Consider the following 26769-nt stretch of genomic DNA (forward strand, 5'->3'; position numbering starts at 1 on the left):
AGTGGCTGTGGTAATGGCATAGAAAGTTATACAATTGAGAGGATTCATGTAACACATACACAAACAAACACAGGTTTGCTAAAAATAGAAGGAAGCAAGTGTGCCGGACAAAATGGGATGAGATATGTTTACAAGGCACCTTTGCATCTCTAATAAACTTCAAAGGTAATTTATTGCTAATTTTCTTCTAGAAAATTTCTTCTAGAAGAGCAAGAAATAATATTAGCCATGGCTGTTGTGCTGCAAGAAAGACTATTTAAGGTTTGGAACTTATTCCAAACAAAATTTGCATGTTGATTTTTAACACAGAATTTCCTGTGCAGGAGACAACACTTTCTGCACAGAAAATGCCTACAATAATTCATGAGCTGTGTGAAGCTTCTTCCAGGAATCTTCTTGTCACTGTTTGTCAGCATTTGAGAAACACTTCTTTCTTTACTATTTTAAAAATATTTTTGATTCTCCTCCCCCCCCCCAAATCTCTAAATAAGGCTAATCAGAATCAACTTGACCAAGAGATTTAGCATAAATCAGAGCTATGCGTTAATAGTGACTCTTTTATGACCAAGGGCAACATAGCTCAAGTGAACCGAGATAGTAGCTGTGCAACTAACTGTACAATCAATTTTGCAGTGTTCATCCATGTACAGCATACCTCCACATGGGTACACAGTGCACATTGGACTTGCACATATAATGATCATCTTCATGTGGCAGGGCTCTGTATGCTTAATCCTTTCTTTGCAACTGTGAAATGAATGGCAACGTTCCATCTCAAACAAAAATGTCCAGCCCCTTCAGTAAAGAAACTTACACATGTGTAGGACTTTAAGAAATCAGAAGAAGACATGGGGGGGTACAGACCGCCCCTTTGGGGTGGCCTACACCCACCCCTTTCCCCAACAGATCGGGGCCTGAGCTGCCACAGCAGCAGCCCCGGAGGCCCCGATCCGCCGCTTTTCCAGACCTCCAGGAAGTGGCAAAACGCCACTTCCCCGTGGCCTGGAAAGGGGTGTCCTTGGGGCTTCATGCCCCAAGGACACCCCAACAGTGGTGGAGAGACAGAGAAAGGGGCTTCTCAGCCCCTTTCACTTCAGTATCACTGGCACAGCCATGTAAAGCTCCATTTTGGAGCTCCTTTTGATGCTGCTGAAAGGGCGCCACAAGCACCCTTCAGCAGAGCCAAGATGTAACGGCCGCGATGCACTGTTTGTATGCAACACGGCCGTTACGCCAAAAATGTCAGCGCCCGTGTGTATCCGCCCATCTGTACAGTGCCTTGGATTCAGAAAAGCAGCTATGAAGGAACTAGGCAAAGACCCTGAAGAGTAAAAATATATTGCTGAATACCAGAGTTAGGATTGTTCATTCCATCATATTTTCCATTTGAAGAAAGTGGATACGAAGAGGAACAACTCATTTCAGAATGGTGCTTGGAAAGAGTTCAGCAGATACTGTTGGACTGCTAAAAAGACCAATAAATGGGTCCCAGAAGAAATGGGGCCTGAACTCTCCCTAAAAGCCAAGACGATGAAACTGTTGTACTTTGGTTATATCATGAGAAGCCACAATTCCATGGCTTGAATAGATAATACTAGGTAACGTGGAGGGCAATAGGAAACCAATTACAGTTTCAAAATTACAAAGTGAGAGACTTGGAGGTCTCTCATTCATAGGGTTTCCATAAATCAAAGTCTACTTGGAGGCAGTTAACAAGAGCAACAAAGACACCATAAGGTTTCTGGCCCTTGATGCCAGAATCACCTTGATGGTGGTGCAGTGGTTAAATGCCTGTATTACAGCATCTCACTCACAAAATCACAAGATTGTGAGTTCAATACCAGCCAGGGGCTCAGGGTAGACTCAGGCTTGCATATTTCCAAGGTCACTAAAATGAATATCCAGCTTGTTGGAGGCAATTAGCTTACGTACTTTAAACTGTTTAGGACGTGCTTAGGTGCCCTGATAAGTGGTATAGAGATGTACTTGTTATCGTTATTGCTATGTGACAGAATGATCTGTAAATGCTTGAGGAAGCATTTGCAGTCTGCACATGCTCAGAGTCCTTGCAGCTCCGCATATCACAGGCTGTGGTCCCAAATCTGGGGCATTAACAGTGACATGCAGAGGGAATAATATTTGAAACTGCATCTCCTGATTTTTTTTTCCCAGTTGTGGCTTTAAATGCAGCCCAAACAGAGGCTGCAGTTTAACACAGAGATACAAACAAATACATACTCACAGAGCCTACCTCTCCAGCCAGTTCATTATCCTTTATTCACAAATGCTGCACAACAGGTTGAAGGGCAGAGTGACCTTCCTATGCTGAGATGCCCTGCCTAGAAAGAGCTTACCCAAAGCTGCCTATATGCCTGGCCAATCTCACCTCCTCCCTTCCCGAGTTCCCATCTTGGCATTTCACCCACTCCTTGTCTGAGTTAATATTTGAATTCTCTTTGCATTGGGGTTTTTCGACAATCCAGAGAACAATTAACCTGACAAAAATGCTTGTTTCACCACACTTACTCCAGGGGGCATGACAAGAAAAGTAATTTTTCTTAGATTGAATTGGACATAGGCAGGGCGTGGGGTGGGGAAATAACTCCCAGGGTTTGCTGGAGAGCTTTCTGTGTGAAACCCAGGAAATTGCCTGCCTTCTGTTTCATTCCTCTCCTTGCAAATCTGGATTATAGGGCTTGAGTTCACACTGATTTGGGCATTAAACAAAATGTCAATCCAGATTCTGAATAAAAAGTTACCAGTTGTGTCCAGAAGAGCTATTACCATTTTAAATCGCCTCTCCCTAGCATACTCTTGAAATGCAAACCTGAGCATTGCTGCAAATTCATAAAGTAATAGAAATTGTTAACTGGAAAAGGCCACAAAGGACACCTTTTCCAACCCCCTGCCATGCAGAAAGACACAGCAGAAACATTTCCATAAGATGCCCTTCTAAATCATGTTTGAAAACCCCCAAAGAAGGAGACTCCATCATAGTCAAAGGCAGCAGCATCTTCCACTGTTGAACTGCTCTTACCATCAGGAAGTTCTTCCTAATGTTGAAGTGCAATCTCTTTTCCTTAAGCTTGAATCCATTGCTCCATATCCTAGTCTCTGAAGCAACAGAAACCAAGCTGGCTCCATCCTCAATATAGCATCTCTTCCCATATTTAAACCTGGCTCTCATGTCTCTTTTTAACCTTCTACAGGCTAAACATACCCAGCTCCCTAAACCATTCCTCATAGGGCCTGGTGGTTTCCAGACCTTTTCCCGTTTTGGTTGCCCTCTTCTGGACACACTCCAGCTTTTCCTTTTTGAATTGTGGTGCCCAAAACTGAACACAGGATTCCAGGTGAGGCCTGACCCAAGTCAGAATAGAGTAACACTACTACTTTTCCTTAACTAGACTGTTATTGATGCAGTCCAGAATTGTCTTCGCTTTTTTGGCTGCCGCATCACACTGCAGATTCATGTTTAGCTTGTAGTCTAATATGTTGGAAAATGTAGTTCTTTCTTGAGGATCGTTAGAAACTCAGAAAGTAAGCAAGATTGTTTAATCTCACTAGCAGAGCTTACACAGCAGAAAAATGGGCAAGCAGGAAAAACTTTAACTAACTCACTCCTCTCCCAGCCATGTGTCCCCAATAAAAACACACACTCACTTGGTTAAAAGTGAAAAAGAAAATAAGTTTACTTACAAAATCATGTGTATGAAGAGATACACAGGTCTAGCTTCATGTTGCAAGAAAAATGAGGTAGAAAACATGCATATCAGGAAAGATGCTGTCCCAGCATCTTCTCAGCTCCAGGCATAGACATGCTGATTAGTTGGTAAGCAAGTTTAGTAATGGAGTCTCATCTCTGCTGCTTCTTCACCTCAAGACAAAGGAAATTAGGTGTCCTCATGGTAAACAGGAAATGAGGAGGGGTAATTAGTAGGGGGCAATAAAACCATAGACATGCATTACTAGAAAGTCTTAGCATGCGAAGTTGCTATATCCCAACATAATAAGACTCCTAGATGCTTCTTAAAATAAAATTTCAAAACGTTTTCTTTGGTCTGGAGTAAAAAATGAAGCCCATATACAAGTATCAAGCTGTCAATCAGAGGACAGGTTCATCTAGTGCATAGATGGACAAGATGTTGCCATGAAGCCACATGTGGTCCATGACATCTGTTTTGTCTTAATTGATCTGAAATCCAGATTCTCTGAAAACCACTTTTTCTGAGTAAAAAAAAGAGGTTGAATTTATTCTCCTGCAAGCTCCATTTCACCTTTTGAACAGGTTCCAGGCCACTTCCTTGTCGTGGCTCATCAGAAGATTAATTAGGATTGAGAGGTGATCATAACAGCCCTCTAAAAATTGGAAGGGATATTGTGCTCCTAGCCAGTCAAAAGACAGATCAGGGAATAGGAATTCAGCCTGTGCTGGATGAGGTTGCACACTATCCCTGAAATCTCAGGTCCACAGCTTGAGCATACTCCTGGACTCAGTCCTGAGCACAGATGTCTAGGTTTTATCAATGGCCTGGAGAGTTAAAACTAGTGTACTAGCCATGCGCATTCCTGGAAATATCAGATCTGACCACAATGACACATGCCTTGACTACATCCTGTAATTACATTCCAAAAGCTCATGGACCACAGACTACCACAGTGAGGAGGACTGTTCTTGACCACTTTTAATCATTCTCTGTATTGTTGTTGTTGTTGTTGTTGTTGTTAATGGGTATGTTTAATTCTATATATAATTTAATCATACTGTATCTTAACTTTTCTCTATTTTAATGATGCAGAACTTTATCACTACCTCCTCTAGCTTTGAAGTCTTCTTGAACCCCAGGGCTGGGAAAAAGACAGGAAATAGATCCATTGACTGAGTGATCAATCAATCAAAGAGCTCCAGGAGAGACAAGAAAAGAAGTTGATAGTAGCATATTTGTCTGTGCCAGGATGTTTGGAATTGCCTCTTGTTGTTATTGTTGTTAACCACCCTTGAGTTGATCTCAATCCATGGCAACCCTATGGACGTTACACCTCCAAGACTCCCTATCCTTCACTGCTCTGCTTAGTTCCTGCAACTTCATATGCGTGACCTTGACTGAGTCCATCCCTATAGTATGCAACTTTCCTCTCTTTCTGCTTCCCTCCACCTTTCCTGGCATTATTGTTTCTTGCAATGAGTCATGACTTCTCATGAAATGGCCAAAATAGGAAAGCCTCAATTTAGGAAGAACTTCCTGACAGTAAGGGAGTGTAGTGGAGTCTCCTTCCTTGGAGGTCTTTAAGCAGAGGCTAGATGGCCATCTGCTGGGGATGCTTTAATCTGGATTTCCTGCATGGCAGGGGATTGGACTGGATGGCCCGTGCCGTCTCTTCCAACTCTATGATTCTATGATTCTATGATCATCTTGGCTTCCAGGGAGAATGCTGGCTTGATCTGCTCTAGAACTCGTTTGTCTGTCTTTTTGGCCATCTACAGTATCCTCAGCATTCTTTTCCAGCACCACATCTCAATGAATTGATTTTCTTCCTATCGACTTTCTTCATTTTCTAAGTCTCACATCCATACATGGTTATAGGGAATACAATGGCTTATATGATTCTAACTTTCATGCTCAGTTGTATAGCTTTATATTTTAGGATCTGCTCAGTTTCTTTCATAGCTGCCCTCCCCATTCTTAGTCTTCTTCTGATTTCTTGATGGCAGTCCCCACTCTGATCAGTGTTTGATACCAGGTAAGAGAACTCTTTTACTATTTCTGTTTCTTCATTGTCTGGGTTGAATTTGTATAAATTGCTGCTTCTGAACATCTCTCATTTGGGTCATAATCAATTTCATTTCTCCACAAACAGCAAAACCAAGCAGATTGCGTTCTCAAACAGAAGGTCTGTCTGACATTTTTAGTTGTTCTCTGTTCTTCATGGTCTTTCTCTGCCCCTCCCACATCAGAACAGGAGAAAAAAGATGAAAGATGGTGGCTGGAGTTGTGTTCATGCCTTACACATTTATAAGTCCCCCTGTGGGAGCACTTAGGTCATTTATGTCAGATGTGCAACATCTTTATTCGGTTCAAGGTTATGGAAGCTATGCAAAAGCATCTGTGCACAAGCAGTTCCATTATGTGAGCACATGTGAATGTTCATGTGCATCGCATGTGTGTATGCATTCAGTTGCACATTGGGAGTGGGTGTTTAGTAGCACGACATTGCCATTCCACACAAGAGTTGCACAGCACAAATTGTCTGGCATCCTGTTAGTGACATATGCCAGGGTTATGCTCATGTATGTATTTTTTAATTGCTGGAGAAAATGGTATTCTCTTCATTCCTCCACAATACCTAAGCCCCCTCCCCCTAAGATTAACGGTGGTGCCATGACAGTGTGCCCCAGGGCCATTACATTGGTAGTGGAGAGAGGAGCCAGGTGCAAACTAATGGCATCATCCACTGAAACCATGAGGTTCCCAGTGGAAACCATCTGGCTATAGCTATGGTGATATGGCCAGGTGCTTCCATAACACAGTAGGTTTCTGTGGCTGAGTGGGGGTTTGAACCCAGAGCTCTAGAGCCTTAGTCTAGCACTCAGACTGCTACAACAGGATGGTTTGATTCACTCTTCACAACCCTGATATCAGACTTTAGCTTTAGGACTGAAAAAATAAACATACATCATCTATCATTCAAAAGTCAGAAATTCCTGCCACTTTAGATAGATCTATTTTATATGTTAAGAATGTATATTTTACAGATGCCAACATCAAGAAAACATATTTTTGGAAATACGGTCAGCTTATAATAATATGCCTGGCTAGCCTTTGTTCATAATTCTCTGTACCATCTCTTTCTGTTTATCCTTTTATCTTTTCTTCTTCTTTTTTCTCTTTCATTTTCTTCCTTTCTTTGTAATTATACATTTTAAAAAACAAGATGGTTTTAACCTTTTAAACCATTTTAGTTTCCTGATTTATTCAATATGTCCTTATTCTATGCAAATTTTGTATTACTATTTTAAATTGTAAATTGTTTCAATGGTCACAATTTAAACTGGCTAAATTGATTTTACTTGCATGCCAGCTTGCGATTCCATGATATAGGGCAGAATATAAATATTTAATTAAACAAATAATAGACATTTGGCAGCAACACAAAATGTACATTAATGAAACAGAAGAGCCCTGGATGGGTCCCAATCCAGTTCCATTTGGCTCAATTCTGTTTTCAGTTTCCAGAAGAAAGTGTTGCCAAACCTGCCCCCAGAAGGATGAAATGAAATGCCTCCAGATTCAATAAACATTATTGTAGTAGCCACAGATGAAAGGAAGATTGGTCAGGAAGCAATTTCTGTGACAGCCTCTTTAATGATTAAATTGATCTTATCAACACAGATGAGCAAAGCCACGATCATCATTATTCAAGGCAGGCATTTGGGTTAATCATGATGGCTGCATCCATCTTCTCTCCAAGAATTCTGTGTCCATTTTCCCAAGAGCTGTAGCATTTGAAAGGAGAATTCCCACCTCCTTGTTGAACAGTGGAAATGTGCATATGCTCCAGCATTTCCCAAGTGGAACTGGGACATGTGTGGCCAAGCAACATCACAGCAAGGTCAAGATGGCAAGAGTTTCGAATGAGGAAAAATAGACTAGCTGCAGCAAATTGCTTATATGTGATTCCCTGTTATTTGCAAATAAAATTAAATTTGCATTCTGGAGTTTGGTTTCTCAGAACTGGTATACACAAGTTTGATCCCTGTTTTTAGTTGTCCAAAGCCCTCTCCGTAGCTTTAATTGAGCTAACAACATTTCCCTACTAAATATTGGTTGTGGGTGCCTTCTGGAATCCTTGCAATTTGGGTAGATGTGGATTAATATCCATGAAAGCTCAAGATGAAATAAACTTGTTAGTTTCAAAGTGCTGCTAAATTCAATCTTCCTGTTGTTTTTGTGGGTTTTCCAGGCTATGACGCTGTGTTCTAGAAGAGTTTATTCCTGACATTTCACCAGCAGCTGTGGCTGGCATCTTCAGAGAATGCTGGCATGGAAGAGAATGGGTATATATACTGTTGGTTGAGAGGAAGCGATTTACATGTTAATCTGTGTATTCTTCTGTTGCTGATTGGTAAGGTCTCAGGGTGTCTATTTCATTAATAATCCATTGTCTGCTGGGAAACCCCCCCCCCCCTCACCCTGGGTAGTTTTCATTTGCATTTGTTGGATCTTGATTTTGATATTTTTCAGGACTAGTAGCCAAACTTTGTTTACTTTAAGGGTTTTATCTTTCCTGTTGAAGTTGTCTAGGTTTTTGTGTATTTCAATGGCTTCCCTGTGCATTCTGACTTGCTAGTTGTTGGCATGGTGCAGAATTTCACAGTTTTCAAACAGCATTTTATGCCCAGGATGGTTTATATCATGTTCTGCTACTGCTGCTTTTTCTTGTTGACCCAACCTTCAGTGTCAGCCAGAAAAATTAGCAGTAACAGAACATGTTATAAACCATCCTGGGCATAAAATGCTGTTTGAAAAGCATAAGCATTTGGCATAATTTCTTATCAAGATTTCCCCCATGATAGCACTTTGACTATCCATGGTTGCATGATCTGTTTTCCCAGGGTCCTAACCACAAATTAGGACAAGACACTGCAAAATGTAGGACATTCAAGAGAAATGTAGGGCATTTTAAAATTAAAGCTAAAAACATGAGTATAAATATAAATTCATGCTTTTTAGTCATGCTCAAAATGGAGGATATTTTGACATTCCTCCTGGCCAGAAGGTTAAAATGGGGGTGGGGGGGGGTCATGTCTTGGAAAAGGAGGACCTGTGTTTTCCACATTGTCATGCACTGCACTGCCTTGCAGGAGGAAGAAGCGGGATGAGTGATTACGGCTGCCAACTGCCTCCTAAAGGCAGCTTGCTTTGGGAAGTGGTGGGCAGTTGTGATTGTTCCTTCTCCCTCTTCATTCAGACAACAACCCCACAGAAGCAATGGTAGCCACCAACTGCCTCCCAATGCTGACTACAGTGTGAACATGCATATGGCTTTGGGAAGGTGTTGGTGGCCAAGATCCTTGCAAGGGGAAGATGGGGGAGAAGGGGAGAGAAGTAGAATCATGGCCAGTCTCACCGCATGACTGCCTGGGAAGTGGAATGTCACAGAAGGGACCTATCATACCAGGGCATTCATTGAATAGCAGCACGAAGGAGATCCTATTGATGGGTTTTGCCTGTCAATGAAAATATGCACAACAGTCACAAATGGCATGCAAGGCAGCAGCAGACAGACATGACATCTTGCAATAAGTACCGACCAAAGACATTTTCATCCTGTTGAAATTCTACTTTATAGCCTCGTGTGATAAGGTCCTTGGTTAAACAGTGCTGCTACTCAGCAGAATTCAAAAAGGACATTGACAAGCTGGAACATGTCCAGAGGAGGGTGATCAAAATGGTGAATGGTTTGGAAACCACCAAGCCCTATGAGGACTGGCTCATGAAGCTGGGTATGTTTAGCCTGGAGAAGAGAAGGTTATGGGGTGACAGAAGAGCCATGTTTCAGTCATCGAATTGATGTCATATTGAGGATGGAGCAAGCTTGTTTTCTGTAGCTCCAGATACTAGGACACAGAGCAATGGATTCAAGCTACAGGAAAAGAAGTTCCACCTAAATCTCAGGAGGCACTTCCTCATGGTCAGAGCTGTTCAATAGTGGAAGACGCTGCTGCCTTCTCTGGAGGTTTTTAAACAGAGGCTGAATGGCCATCGGTCTCAAGGAATGCTTTGATGATCTGTTTGTGCATGGCAGGGGGTTGGACTGGAAGGCCCTTGGAGTCTCTTTGAACTCTAAGATTCCATGATTCTATTATTCTAGAAGTGTGCCATAGCACAACCACCATTTAATTATGTGAGAATGGATTCACCTAAGCATTCATGATGCATGCACTTCACCCTTGCTTCTCCACGACTATTGCTAGGAGATCCAGGAAAATATGCAGCCCTTCCCAGAGAGTCCCAACATGACTGGAGCCTGAGGCTGCTGACCTGCTCACAGTGCCCTCCTTTGTTATATTGATCAGGCTTGATTGATTTTAAATGTTTCTGCTTCACTACCTCCCTGCAGGCTCAGAGCAGTTCACAAGAATAAACTAAAATCATACAAATGAAACACGGATATAGGGAGGGGGAGATGGAAAAGAAATCCACAGTCTGCTAGGAATACCAGCAGAGGAGACCTATCACACTACATTGTAATAGCATTTAATTCACTATTATTGCACTTTAACTGCCATAGCAACATTATCTGGAATTCTGGTATTTGTAGTTCAGTGAGTCTAAGAGCTGTCTGTCTGATAATTCTAAATGCTCCTCCCTAAGCTACAAATCCCATGATTCCATAAGACGTTGCCATGTCACTAACTGTGTCCCATCAAATATTTTTAAAATTGCAATACTCCTGATCTCTCACCATTAATTACGCTCTCTGGGGCTGATGGGAAATGCAGTCCAGCAACATTTGGAGGGCCACAATTATCCACTCCTGTTTTAAGATACCACAAGAGACCGGTGTGAGTTCTAAAAATTACAAAAAATGCCATATATATATATATATATATATAGGAAGGAAATATATAGTTTGGTTTTAAAAATACTTAATAGTAAAGAGAGTCTGGGCCCGAAATTTTATTTGTTAGATATGATTGCAAATGAAATGTTGGAAAACAAATATGGGAAGCTCTTGTTTTATATGAGAATGGCAGCCTGCATTTTGTATGCAAGCAGATGGAAAAAGAAGGAAAACCCAGATAGTAACAACCGGTTAGTCAAATTATTGGAGTATGTTGATATTGATAAACTTACTTATATTATAATATAAGAGTTTTGTTATGATAGATTTTGTTAAGGGAAAGAATAACATAGAATTTGCTTTAGATGTGGCAGGGTAAGATTTAGCTTTGGGGATTAGTGGACATGGACAAAAGGAATTAGGTATAATGATGAGACTGAATTCAGGAAATTATTTCATGTTCCTTTTTGTGATGTTATGTTGAGTAATATGGTGTCATGTGGATTAATATAATGTGGTTAATGTTATGTTTATTTTTAATGTCTTTGTCTTGGTTTTAATAAGTTAATAAATATATGATTAAAAAAATAAGAATACACATGCACACACACAGAGTCACACTGCATCTGCACTGCAGAAATAATGCAATATGGCAATGCTTTAACTGTCATGGCTCCATGCTATGGAAAAATGGGATTTATAGTTTGGTAGGGTACCAGCCCGCTCTGAAAGAAAAGGCTAAATATCTCAGAAAACTACAGATCCCAGAATTCCATAACAGTGAGCCATGACAATTAAAGCAGTGCCAAACTGCGTTATTTCTTCAGTGCAGATGACACCACGCACACCCATCCCAGTGTGACCAGCTTGCATGCATTAAAAGTCTTTCCTAACCAGGTGAATCTGGACTGTGGTGGGTTAGAGGACTGCAACTAGGGGCCACACTCCCTATCCTCTGCACCTCCCAATCTACTTTTTGCAGCAAGATGCCCCTCCAATGCCCTCTGTGGGCTGAAAGGGCAATTTAAGTCAACCCTCTCTCAGCCTCAGAGGACAAATCTGGAAGTCTTCCAGCTCAAATAGCTTGCAATGGGCCCCAAAAGGTATTGATATGCACACCTGTTTTGACTGTGGTAATATTTCCAATTAGAATTACAAGTCAAGGGAATCCAAGGAATGAGTTATGGAACATGGGATTGCTTGTCAATATCGCCTTTCAAATTTAAGACCACTTCCTTCCTTCCGTCCCTCCTTCCTTCCTTCTATCCTACCTACTTGGATCTCTGCTGAAATGCATTAACTTGGAACTCTGATGACATTGGGAGGAGAAATGTACAGTCCAGGAGACTAGAGGACATTTTGGTCAGCCTATTCAATGAGGTTTCTGTATGATACTGTTCCTCATCCCTCCCTTTTGTCTAGTATTTTCCATTATGCTTGACCTGCGTGATGCTAAAGTCAGCTAAAAAGAATCTTCCTGAACCTGCAATTTATTGTTGTTGTCTGCTTTCAAGTTTACTCTGATTTATGGCGATCCTCTCCTACACTTTTCTTGACAAGGTCTATTTAGGCAAGCCAGAGGTGCTCTTGGTCAGTTGTAAGGCAGATTGGAAAACAAGCTTGCTCCATCCTCAATATGCCTCCCTTGAAATATTTCACCAGGGCTATCATGTCACCCCTTAATCTTCTCTTCGTCAGGCTAAACCTACCCAGTTCCCTCAGCCATTCCTCATAGGGCTTGGTGATATCCAGACCTTCCATCATTTTGGTCGCCCTCCTCTGGACATGCTCCAGCTTCTCAACATCCTTCTTGAATTGTGATGCCCAAAACTGGACACCTACTTATCCATTGTTCTAACTAAAATAACCGATGATATTTCCCACCTCTTTTACACAATAATTTGTGGAAAGATTTACTCCTTAATTTTAAGACTATAATTAATCCAGGAGGATGTTGTGTTTTGTGTGTCTCTTGCTGTGCATCTTATGGTTCTTTTTAGTTTTCTTTTTAAAAAGAAGAAAAAGGAGTTATATAGTTATGGTGCTGCATGACTGTTGTGCTGGTGACAATGTTGCACAAGCCAATACAAAGCTTAATCTGTGTGCGGAACAGCACCACATACGCAACTCCACTTTCAAAACCTTGGACTCAATGTTGACATCATGCATTGGGCAAAAGTGTTCAGCAGCAGCCCCTTCCATAAGGGAACTTATGCATTCATAAGACACCAACATGATTCCTGGAAAAATGTTTAGCTGTTTTCATGTCACTTATTCTCACAATCCCCATGTGAAGTTCAGGACAGGTAAAATAAAGCTACGCAGTGAGTTCCATTACCTAAGCCAGGATTTCAGCATGATTCTCTGTCCTAAATTTTAATCATATTTTCTTACTAGCCAGCATAGATCCTATCCTAGAAGACAGTTGGGGTATATATTCAATCAATCAATCAATCAATCAATCAATCAATCAATCAATCGAATTCTAGAGCTAGAAGGGACCCCAAGGGCCAACCAATCCAACCTCATTATCCCTTATGCAGGAAGACACCATCCCTCCTTGTAGGGTGGTGGAATCGCTTTCTTTGGAGGTTTGTAAACAGATGTTGGAGGATCATCTGTTGGGAGTGCTTGGATTGTGTGTTATCGTGGCAGAGGGTTGGACTGAATGGCCTTTGGGGTCTCTTCCAACTCCAGGATTCTATTATTCTACTGTCCTTCCATCTGAGTTCTCCACTGTGCTAGATTCACGTCTTTTGGCACATCAACTCATTATGGAGAATGAGGGATATGAAGTGCCTTGGAAAGGAAGATTTATATGAGAGACGTTCTAGAGGGGGTCATGCCCTACATCTCCGCTGGCATTCCCCCACTCTCCTTGCAACATGCTGTTGCAGACATATTGCCAGGAGCAAGCGCTGACCTGCATAGATCTGGACAGGAGCATTTATGGGCCTGACTCGCTGCCAAGTCTCAAGTCTGGGAACATGAGGCAATTTAAAAGCTGTCATTTTCTGTGGGGATTATGGCTTTGTTATCAAGGGAGACAGCACTGCGTAGGCACCATGCCCTTGAGGGGAGACGGGTCACTGCAGCGGGAGGGGAACCATGCCAAGCTGAGCCAGGACTGATGGCCTTAGTTCTCTGAGGCTTGTAACAAGCAATCACTGTACAGGCTCCTGCTTTTTATGGAAGGATGTATGACTCCTTCCTTGGAAAACGATGAGGCTATACTTGCTACACTTGGCTTTATGAACAGTATAACATGACATGGTGAACCTAAATCAATGATTCCAAAACTTTGGTCTTCCAGGTGTTTTCCAGGAATCGGAAGATTCTAGGTTAAGGAACCTTGGTGGCACAGTAGTTAAATGCCTGTACGGCAGCCATTCACAGCCACAAGGTTGTGAGTTCAATCCCAGATCTCCAGGGTTGACTCAGCCTTGCATCCTTTCATAGCTCACTAAAATGAGAACCCAGCTTGTTGGGGGCGATTAGCTTACACATTGTAAACTGCTTCAGGAGTGCTTAAGTGCACTGATAAGCAGTATAGAAATGTGATTGCTATTTCTGTTGCTATTTTGGACTTCAATTCCCAGATGCCCCAGACAGCTTGGCTAACAGTCATGAATTCTGGGAGCTGAGATCCAAAACATCTGGAGGACCAAAGTTTAGAACCCCTGAAAAATCAGATGATCGAATGAAACCAAATAGAATTGAAAATGCTTTTATATTGTTTTCAAACACTGCTTTTTGAATGTTTATTTTTAAAACTATTTACTAATATCTTATCAGCTTATCAGCTATTAGTGAACTGTTTACAAATAGTTTATTAGTGAACTATTTACTCTTAATTATTTGCTATTGTTGTTGTGTACCTTCAAGTTGTTTCTGACATATGCTGACCCTGAGGCTGAGAGCATGTGACTTGTCCAGCTTGGTGACCAGTTGGTTTCATTGCCAATCTGGGAATCAAAGCCTTGTCTCCAGAGTTATAGCCCAGTGCTCAAACCACCAAGCCATGGTGATGTGGAAAAAACCCAAGAGTCAAATATTAAACGAAGATTCATTTGAAGACTAAAGCTTAAAATGGATTAAGAATTCTGGCTAAAGAAACAGAGATTTGGATTAGGTTATGATTATAAAGACAATGATAATAAAATGAATTTTTACAAAATGATGAACAGTTGCTTTAGAATATTCTAATTATAATGTATGGATAGTTAATAGATTTGGATTATGTTATGATTATTAAACCTATGATTATAAAATGAATTCTTATAAAACGATCTATAGTTGTTTTAGAATGTTCTTGTCATAATATATGGATGGATAATGGAAATAGATATTGTATTGAGAAAATATGTGTGCAAAAAGAGGATGACTATAAAATGAATTTTTATAAAATGGTATATACTTAGAATGTTCTAACTATAACATATGGAAAGATAATAGAAATATATATGGCTAAAGGAATATATGTGCAGCTACCGGGAGCCATAGACATATAAGTGGCTAAAGGGAGCCAGGTTGCATAGTGGTTTGAGTGTTGGGACTATGACTCTAGAGACCAGGGGTCATATCCCAGCTCAGCCATAGAAGCCCACTGGGTGACCTTGGGTGAGACACAATCCTGGAAAAATTGCATAATTATGTGTAACAATTTCACACAATGTCGCAGAAAACCCCCATTAAAGTGGTCACAAAGAAGCATTAATGCACATCTTTTTACTTTTGGAATTTCAGTGACAATGCATTTCCGATATCACTTTATTTGCATGATTGCATGTGATAATCATTTGCGTAATTACTCACCATTTCCGCTTCATTTGCAGAATGCTTTATATGCACATTAATCTCTCTTTAATGTCAAAATCAGCCCCAATGTGATAAACTCCTCAGTATCAGAGGATGGCAATGGCAGATCCCTTTGAAGAGATATGACAAGGAAACCCCACGATGGGTTTGTTAGGGCGTGGAAAGATGCGCTTTGTCCACCACGACTACCTACAGAGTTGAACCACGTCGACAGGACGCCAGGGAGAAGGAATCTGAAGAGATGTCTGCAAAGGTATTCAGGCCAAGAAGGAAAATATTCCTTCAGCACTGCAAATGGCCTTGAGCTCCCCAGCTTGAGAAATAACGACAAGAGCACTTCAAGCCTTCACTCTACACGAGGACTTTAATAAATTACTTTGCCAACCAAACAACCATAACAACAAAACAGAGAGGCAGTTACTCTAACACCAACTGTCATAACTGACACACTCTCTCAGAAGGACTGACAGTTGACAGTTGCATCAACATTCCAATGATGCACTGTTTAAATGCTGACACATATAACTGCCACTAGAGTTGTAAATAACTTCCACAACAGCTCCACCTAGTGGCCACAGTCATGTTATTTTATCAGACCTGTTTACCATGGTCCTGACAGGGTTCACTTTAGGATCACCAAAAGTCAGAAATGACTTGAAAGCACACAGCAACAAAAGGATTGACTTTTGGGTTATATTGCAATTAAAATGATGACCTGGTCCAGTTATAGGGAGCATACAGCTCCCTTGTTAAAACCTTCATTGGCTACAGGTTTATTTCTTGTCACAATTCAAAGTGCTGGTCATGACCTATAAAGTCCTATATGGCTCAGATCCAAACCATTTGAAGGGTTGAGCAGAGGGACAGGAAAAAGTAGCTTGAACCTGGGTTTTCTGAAAGCACGTCAAAATCCTACTGTCCACGACTTCCGGTGGCATGGCCAAGCAAAAGGACGCCCTTTAGGAAATCTCCAAAGGGCGCCCGGCTACTCGCGGAAAGGAGCTGCCGGGATGAGGTACCGGCAGCTGAAAGTATTCCCCTGATGAGGGGAAGGCAGAGGGGCCCATCAAGTTTCTCTCTCGGCTGGGAATTCTAAACAGCAGAGTCGGATTAAAGAGAACAATAAGAGACGGCTGAAGACCGAGAGAGGCCCTGGGCTACCACGTCCGTGTCGGCCGCTGAGAGCTGAGGCGCCACAGCAAAGGCTTGGCCACCGCTTTTTACCATTTATTTTGGGATTCTATTGTCAATTTGCAAAAGATCGTCTCACCAGTGGAACCCCTTTCTGTGAAACGCCCCAACCCGTGGTGTTTTTACTACTTGGGGTGAGTTCTCTCTTCCTCTCTCCCCCTCTTTTCATCTGCGACAAGATCGAACAAATAGGAGCTTTGGCGTTCCTGGAGGACTCTTTACTCCAATTTCTTTTGTTTCTCGGGGGAGAGGAGGAGAAGCCTCTACAAAGACTATTTTTTAAAAAACGTTAAGACACTGATGTTTTGGATGGAGAAATAATAAAAAAAACTAACCCCCCCCCCCATGGATTAAAAAGTGGAGATAGTTCGTGTGCCGCTTCATTTGTCTTACATTGGTCAGCAGTTGGATCTACCTTCAAGGACAATTTGTTGATTGTGGGTTAGGAGAAGGAACACCAAATACTATCCTTTCTGCTCTATATGTTTTCCTTTCCTCTCCCCCTTACCTCGTTTCTTCTTGCCTCTGAGAACGGATCCAAAGTGACTTATTGGGGTCTCCTTGGGGAGGGCAATCTGTTTGGATCTCAGCAGGATATTTCTCTCTTGCCCCTATTTCTTGACGTCTTGTAGAAAAACGTTCTTGGAGGACAAAGATTACCAGAGGAGAGCCACTGATCCTGAGCTGTGTTATATGTGTTTGGAGGACACCTAAGTTTGGAGGACAAAACGAGAGGGAGACTTGAAGTGAGAGCAAATAAGAAGCTGCACCAATTGTCTGGAACTTCTCCTTCCTCTGCCTGTTACTGGACTAAGTATTAGAAAGACATTAATTTAATTTTTATCAATTGCTAACTGATGTAAGAAATAGTATATTTGCTGTTTGGATCCTCCTTCCTTTGCTTAAGATATAAGGTACCTTATTTTTATATTGGCTTTGGGAAAATAAGTAAAGGGGATTTATACAACCTTATTGAGCCTTCAGTGAATTAAAACAACTAGGATTACTGTGGTTATATGTTTAGAGGACACCTAAGTTTGGAGGACAAAACGTGAGGAAGACCTGAAGTGAGAGCAAATAAGAAGCTGCACCAAGTGCTTGGAACTTCTCCTTCCTCTGCCTGTTACTGGGCTAAGTATTAGAAAGACGTTAATTCAATTTTTATTAATTGCTAACTGATGTAAGAAATATTATATTTGCTGTTTGGATCCTCCTTCCTTTGCTTAAGATATAAGGTACCTTATTTTTATATTGGCTTTGGGAAAGTAAGTAAAAGGGATTTATACAATTTTATTGAGCCTTCAGTGAATCAAGAACAACTAGGATTATTGTTGTTATATGTGTTTGGAGGACACCTAAGTTTGGAGGACAAAATGTGAGGGAGACCGGAAGAGAGAACAAATAAGAAGCTGCACCAATTGTCTGGAACTTCTCCTTCCTCTGCTTTTTACTGGACTAAGTATTAGAAAGACATTAATTTAATTTTTATTAATTGCTGATGTAAGTAATATTGTATTTGCTGCTTGGATCCTCTTTCCTCTGCTTAAGATATAAGGGGTGCTAATTTAATTAGACCATATTAGGCTGCCTGGTGGCTACTGGCTGTGGGTGAAGTGTGACACAGGAATCTTGAGTTTGTTATAAAGAAAAGGGAAACTTTTGAAACCTCATCTGAAGGAAGCAATTTTTTCTACTAGAGGCTTGTGTATCATTGCAGGTACCTTATTTCTATATTGGCTTTGGGAAAGTAAGTAAAAGGGATTTATACAACTTTATTGAGCCTACAGTGAATCAAGAACAACTAGGATTACTGTTGCATTTCAACCAACATAGTACACAAAATAAAGTATCAAGTCAAATTAGAGAAATAAATTGAAATATACAGTATCTATTTAGCTAGACTTGAGTACAACAAGGTTTCAATTGTAACCATTGCTTAGTCTTTCTGTGATATTCCTCTATTACCATTCCATTGTTGTTTAGTTAAGAAATTTGGAGATAAAATCCCAGCTTTACCTATCTGAACCATATAGTGGTGTGATTTAACCAATAATTCCTTTGTAAAGCCTTTTCTTTAACTCTCCTCTGTTGGGTAACAACATTGTGCTTTAACTCAATTTTACTGCCGCTTTGGTACTCTCTGTGAAAATCATCTAAGCTTTTTTTCCCCATTTCCCCCCCAAATTCTTAAGGACTAAGTATATACATACTTGGAAGAAGACACCGCAAAGAAAGACAAAGGACCAGGGTAATTATATAGGTACAAACTACCGTCTTTTTATAAGGAAATATATTTTATGGTTGTGACTTCTGAGAGACCGTAAATGTGAATAGAATATTGGCATCTATAGAAGTTTGAGGTATATTACCCCTATTCAAAGTCTGACTAGATAAACCTTGTATATTGGGATTTTTCTGTTTAAAGAGAATCCAATCTACTTAATCTATTGGTGGCAACAAATTCGAATCTGTCTAATTATTTTCTTTGTAACTATTAAGATGCCTGTAGGAACGAGAAAAACAGCGCAAGTCGCAATACCAACTCAAAGAAGATCATCTGCATCACTTTCTACACCAACTGATACACCCAATAAAGCAATGGAAAACAACGACTATTTGCTTGAAGAAATGAGAAGACTACAAGCAGAAACACATAAAGAAATATGGAGTTCCAGAGACGAATTGAAGAGTGAAATTGTCGAAGTTAAAGCCAGACTGGATAAGATCGACTTAGATATAGTAACTATTAAAGGAAAAGTAAACAATCTGGAAAGGAGAACGGAGGTTCTAGAAAAGCAGAGAGAGGATGAAATCAAGGAGTCAAAGGAAGAACAGGAACAAATGTTAAGGATTCAACTTAAACAAAGAGAAAATTGTCTAAAACTACGTGGCCTTCCGGAAAAAGTGAATGAGAATCTCTATGTAGAATTATGTCCAATTTTGGCTAAATTTATAGAGGAATCAGAAGACCACTTCCTGTGGGAGCTAGACCATGCTTACAGACTGAACTCCAAAGTTGCCAAAATGAAGAAATTACCAAGGGACGTGGTGGTCTACTTCGTTCGAAAACAAACAAGGGATACTGTGCTGCAGCATAGCTACAAGAAAAAATTGTTGATTGACGGTAAAGAAATATTGATACTGAAAGATATCCCGGGTAAGATTTTGAAGAGAAGGAGAGACTATTATTTGGTGTCGGACAAACTAAAAAACCTTGGAATCCCTTTCAAATGGGATGAAATCGAAGGTCTACACATATTTTGGGAAGAAAAAAGATTAAGAATCAACTCATTGGAAAAAGCTGCCAAATTATTGGAAGACCTGCGGAGTGCACACGAAAAGAAGAGATCAACTGACGTCACCAAAGGGGGGGGGACCCTACGTAAGTTGTTTTCTCTCATTAAGTTCTACAACTTCTATTTGTAGTGACTTACTATCTCGTTAACCCATTAATCACTTTTATCTCTCACGTAAGCATCACCGATTGCCCAGTCATTTATGTGTGAAAGCCTTCATATCTTTCTGGAATCTCATTTTATAACCCATAATAATTTTGCCTTTGGGATTTTTATTAAATCTGATTGGACTGTAACTAAATTTTAAACTGCTAAATTTCTCTGTTATTAAGCTACAAACTGAATAAAGTTCTGATATTATCATATAGTGAATTATTGTTTTATTTTTAAAGGAAGCATACATTTACCATCTATCTCTTCCTTACCATTGGGGAACTCCCTGATACCTTTTTCACCTTACTCTCAAGATAAAGAAATTATCCAATTATGAAAATCTTATCTTTAAATATTAAGGGGCTAAATTCCCCCCCAAAAAGGAAAAGAGTTTCACATTTTTTAGAAAAACAGAAAGCTGACATTATATGTCTCCAAGAAACCCGTTTAAGGAAAAAGGATTCCAGGTTAGCTAAGAATTTGAAACTAGGGAGTGAATACTTATGTTCGATTAGCAAAGCTAAACGTGGATTAATCATTTATGTTAAAAATTACCTAGAATCAAAATTAATTTTGTGCGACCCGGAGGGGCACTACTTGGGGGTCGAAGTAATTTGGAACGGTGTGAAAACCTTGATGCTGGGAATCTATGGCCCACAAGAAGGCAAGAGCAAATTCTTTAAAAAATTAAAAAGAAAAGTAGACGATTTAGCATATACAAATGTGATTATGATGGGGGATTTTAATGGAGTGATGAATCCCCAATTGGACAGATGCTCAAAGAAAAAAATAAAAGAAAAGCAAGGGAAATTACCCCAATCCTTTTTTGACTTCATGGAAGACTGGAATCTAATAGAAATTTGGAGACATTTACATGAAAATCAGAGAAATTACACCTTTTATTCTGAAAGGCACGATTCACTATCAAGAATCGATATGTTTTTCATATCCAATTCCTTAATAAATAAGGTCGAGAAAATGGAAATTTTGAATAGAAACCTGTCAGATCATAATCCAATAGTACTAAAAATCAAAGAGACACATAGAAACTCTAATTGGTACCTAAATGAGGAACTGTTAAAAGATGTGAGCATTGTTAAAGAAGCTAAAACAATGATGAGAAACTACTTTAACGAAAACATAAACAAAGGGGTTAACCTACCAATTGTCTGGGATGCGGCCAAAGCTGTTTTCAGAGGGTTTTTCACACAACAGAACATTAGATTTCAGAAAGAAAAGAACCAAAAGACTAGCTTATTGAACAAGGTATTGAAAGAAAAGGAAGAATTATTAGCTAAATGCCCAGGTAATAAACAAATTGTAAATGAAATTAAGGTTTTACGAAAACAACTAGAATCGATTACGACCGAAGAAATAGGGAAAAAACTGAAATTAGTCAAACAAAATCACTTCGAGCATGCAAACAAAATAGGGAAATGGTTATCTTATAGATTAAGAAAAGAAAGAAAGAAAAAGACAATTTGTAAGATTAGGAAAGGTAGTACTTTATTGACAAAACAGGAAGAAATAAAAGAAGCTTTTAGGGAATTCTTCCAAAATTTATATACAGGAAAAACAATTGACAATGGGAAACTGGAAGTCTACCTTCACAGTTGTGGTATTCAACCGCTTTCTGAAGATATGAAACAAAATTTGAACCAACCAATAACGAGTTCTGAGATTGAAGAAGCTATTTCATCTTCTAAATTAGGGAAAGCCCCGGGGAACAATGGCCTAACAAATTTATTTTATAAGATATTTAAAGATGAAGTAGCTGAAACCCTTCGCAACATAATGAATGAGATACCATCAGGGAATATACCCCCATCATGGAAAGAAGCAGAAATAATATTAATTCCTAAAGAAAATAAAGATCTGGAAAATCCCTCAAATTTTAGACCAATTTCCCTCCTGAACTGTGATTATAAAATTTTTGCAACCATTCTTTCAAAAAGGTTAAAAAATTGTTTGAAGGACATGATTGGGAGTGAACAAAGAGGATTCTTACCCCAAAGATTTATAAGGGATAATACGAGGTGGTTATTAGACATATTGGAGTTTTACGACAAACATTATGATAAAAAAATGGGACTCCTTTCTCTTGACCTGGAAAAAGCCTTTGATTCCGTCAATTGGGACACCCTATTAAAAATCTTGATCAAATTTAACATGGGAGATAATTTTTTGAATTGGATAAAAAAGATTTACAGCGATCAAAAAGCCCAAATTAAAATTAATGGTGATAAGACAAAACTTATCGAGATCCAAAGAGGTACAAGGCAAGGATGCCCACTATCCCCACTGTTATTCTTAATGGTGATTGAAATTTTGATTAAAAAAATTTTAGGAACTAAAGAAATTGAGGGGCTAAAGATAAAAAAGAATAATTATAAGATAAGAGCCTTTGCGGATGACATTATTCTACTTAGTGGAAATCCAGATGAAAGTATTGAAAATATAGTCGAATTACTAGATATATTTGGGGAGTTGTCGGGTTGCAAATTAAATAAAAGTAAATCAGGAATCTTGACAAAAAATCTAAACAAGGACGAACAAAGGAAAATAGAGGAATTATCGGGAATTCCAATTGTAAAAAAAATCAACTATCTAGGGCTCAAAATCTCTAATAATCTATCGGATCTATTTGCTAATAACTATGGTAAATTATGGAAGGAAATAAAAAATGATTTAATTAATTGGAATAAACTGCAGATTTCCATGATGGGAAGGATAGCGACTATAAAAATGATGGTTCTGCCAAAAATGCTATATTTATTTCAAACTATGCCCATTAAAATCCTCAACAAATGTTTTCTTGAATGGGAGAAAGATTTGTCAAAATTTGTTTGGAAGGGGGGAAAACCAAGAATCAAACTAAAACTACTACAAGATGCTAAAGAAAGAGGTGGTTTAAATTTGCCAAACTTAAAGTTATATTATGAAGCGTGTTGCCTTTTATGGACTAAGGATTGGATTCTGTTAGAGAATAATAATTTGCTAGATGTAGAAGCGGACGGAATACCCTTCGGGTGGCATGCCTATCTGATATATGGGAAAGGGGAACAAAATAGATCCTTTGCTCTTCACTGTATAAGAGGTTCACTAATTAAGGTTTGGAATAGATATAAAATGAGAACAATTCCGAATATACCGGGTTGGACCTCTCCACAAGAAGCCTTCCACAGAAAGGAAATGAATAAGGAAGGAGATTGGATTAGGTATAGAGATATTGATAGTAGTAAATCTGACTTGTGTTTGAAAACCAAAGACCAATTAAACAATGAAGGGTGGAACATAAACTGGTTTGTCTATAAGCAATTACAAGAACAATTCAAAGTTGATAAAAAAGAATTTGGATTTGCCCCATCTCGAGATAAATCGGAACTAATTCAGTGTATGGTAGAAAATACCAAAAATGTGATAGGGAAGATTTACAAACTGCTATTAAGCTGGGATCTGGAAGAAGAAGTTGTGAAGCAACAGATGATCACATGGGCTAACAACATTGGGCACCCTATTAATCTAAATCAGTGGGGAAAAACTTGGAAAAACAATTTCAAATTTACGGTCTCCCAGAATCTACGTGAAAACTTTTACAAAATGTTTTTCAGATGGTACCTAACCCCGGTAAAATTGGCAAAAATGTCCAAAAATTCTAACAATAAATGTTGGAAGTGTAAGACCGAAGTTGGAACCTTTTACCACTGTTGGTGGTCATGTAAATTCGCTAAAGAATATTGGAGTATGATTAATAACCAAATTAATTTAATCATGGGTAAGGTAATTAAACACAATCCGGAATGTTTTTTGTTAGGAATCTTCGAAGAAGAAATCAAGGGGAGGGAGGGTAAATTGTTGTACTATTTGGTGACAATAGCAAGAATTTGCTACGCGCAGTACTGGAAAAGTCAGTCCAACACCACACTGGAGGAATGGTTATTTAAGATCTATGACGGCATTGAAATGGATAAATTGACTCAAATTTTGAAGGATAATCCTAAAACCAAGAAGAACGATGACTGGGATGGATTTTATAAATTTTTGGAATCTAAATGGGGTAATATCGCTACATGTTATGTTTGAGAGGTATATTTAAGCACTTTCTCTGTCTATAACTAATGTTTATACAATGCATTATGATTTACGAATAAGTTAATAGTCTTATTTAATTTAGGGTAGATGGGTCCACCTTGTTACATTTTTGCAATTTAAGAAAGGCATATCTGCCAAAAAGAGAACAGATACTGGTGATAGGAAGTCATCTTTTTATGTTGTTTGTTTGCAATTATGTTTGGGATTGGTAGAACGAGCTTGGAAGATTATCAAGAAGAGGAAACGAGGAAGAAGAAGATTAAGATTAGATGAAGAAAGTAGAAAGTGTAGAAAGTTAGTGTAGGTTGGTATTAGTTCTTATGATAGTTAAAGAAGTGGTGGTGGGGAGAGTAAGGAGTAAGAAGTAAGAAAAGATTAGGAAAGGAAGTTTAGTTGAAGGTTTAAAGATAGGGTGAGTATCTTCAATGGGGTTTTCTCTTATTCTCTTTTTTGTGTGATTTGTATGATTGGTTTGTCTGTTGTATTCATTTGTTGTTAATGTTTGTCTTTGCATTTATATTGTTGTGTTTTAATAAAATTTAATAAAAATTAAAAAAAAATCCTACTGTCCACAATGCCTGCTCTCAAGGCAGGCTGAACACCCATGGGCTGTCTGCACCATGCGGCACCAAGCAGTGCTGTGCGGTTATTTATTTATTTTTGTCACCTCCCCACCATGTATGTGCACTATTGCATAAACACACCACCTGTGACCTAACCACTTCTCTCTTTCTGTCCAGATGCCATTCAATTGGATTCTGCTTGTATGACCGGCCACACAGTCACATGTGTGGTGCACCACCTGTACAGTGCATCAATGCATTGGTGTTCCCAGTGATACACTGGCAAAGTACAACCATGGAGGGCTCCCAGACATGCCCCTTTCACCACCACTCCTTTATCCCATGCCTCCCTGTTGGACTGTCTGGTTTGTGTATGTTGTAATTACAGTACATCCATGGTATTATTGGTGATCACTTTTTTTTTTTTACTTTGCTGCAGTTTTGTACTGGCACCAGGCTGTTTATATGCCGGGGCAATGAAGTGCGTTTTCCACCTTGAGTCAGAGTATCACAGCTTCTTTTTGCTCTAGTTTTTAGCCCTGGAGCTTGTGTTCATTTTGCTTTCTACTGGGTTTTGCCTCGTACATCATCTAAATACCCTGCCTTCAAAGCAGTTAGAAGCCACTTTATTTGGCCAGTGTGGACTACCCCTGAAGTCTATATCTCCCTGTATGAGCCTGCCAGAGTTGTAAGATCCACAAGGGAAGGCGTTCTCTCAATTCCTCCACCTTCCCAGGCTCAATAGGTGAGAACACAAGAGAAAGAGTCTTCTCAGTTTCTGCTCCCAACCTCTGGAATTCCCTTCCATAAGAGATTAGGCTTGTACCAGCTGTGCTTTCCTTTCACCAGCTGGCAAAGACCTTTTCATTTAAGCAGGTTTTTAATAAGTATGTGAATAGCATTAGAAATGCAAAACTTGTGAGTATGGTGATAGAGGACAAGTTCAGTTTTAACTAGGGCTGCTGAGGGACAAAGGCAGGAGGAAGGATGTTGCCTAAAGCCAAGGTGGGTGAATGTCCATATGGGAGTTCTGGAAAGTGGTCTGTGTAGGCTGGGAACTACAAAAGAGATACATTCAATTAGCCGGGCGCATCCTCATGAGATTGGATGGTTAACCAGTGTAGGGTGCCAGGAAACAGTTGTCTCTACACAACCCACTGTTGAAGGACTGGAGTTTGTGAATATATTCCAGTCCAGCTGTTTCTCTTCCTTTGTAGTTGTTTGTTTGTTTATTTGTTCAAGGACCACGAAAGATTGAACCAGGAGTGATGGTGACAATGCTGCGGGATTCTTCACTGATGTACCAGTGCAGCCTGGGTGTGGGTGGAAACTCCCCTTACCCTCACAGTTGTCCATTCATGTGTGTGTATGTTGTGTGCCTTCAAAGTATTTCTGACTTATGGCAACCTTAAGGCATGTGACTTGTTGAAAATCACCCAATGGGTTTCATGGCCAAGCTGGAAATCGAACCCAGGTCTCCAGAGTCATAGTCAAACACTCAGACTACACCATGCTGGCTCATCCACTTGTGCACTATACTTTTATTAAAGCTCTTGTGGGATCCACTCTGATAGAATCATAGAATCATAGAGTTGGAAGAGACCGCAAGGGTCATCCAGTCCAACCCCCTGTCATGCAGGAAATCACAATCAAAGCAGATGGCTATCCAGATGGCCATCCAGCCTCTGTTTGAAGACCTCTAAGGAAGGAGACTCCACCACACTCCAAAGGAGTGTGTTCCACTGTCAAACAGCCCTTACTGTCAGGAAGTTCCTCCTAATGTTGAGGTGGAATCTCTTTTCCTGGAGCTTGCATCCATTGTTCCGGGATAGCAGGATCTTAAAGAGAGACACATGTTCATGAAGGTTATTCCTTTCTCTTCTTCCTCCTTCTCTTAAAACTGGCCCAGAACTCTGCAGAGTTATCCACTGTTCCTGCTGCCCAGACCTGGATAAATAAGGATTTGAGCATGCACTTGCAGCACAAAAGGGAAGCTTCTGCAGCTTCGGCTGGGATCAGATAGCTTTCTGAAAAAGGAGAATCTCTACAGGGACACAGGAAAAGAGAGGAATGACAACAGCAGTGATCAG

This window comes from Sceloporus occidentalis, unplaced genomic scaffold, assembly GCF_023333645.1.
Source record: "Sceloporus occidentalis isolate IW3139 unplaced genomic scaffold, rSceOcc1.0.p SCAF_2, whole genome shotgun sequence".
Classification (NCBI taxonomy): Eukaryota; Metazoa; Chordata; class Lepidosauria; order Squamata; family Phrynosomatidae; genus Sceloporus; species Sceloporus occidentalis.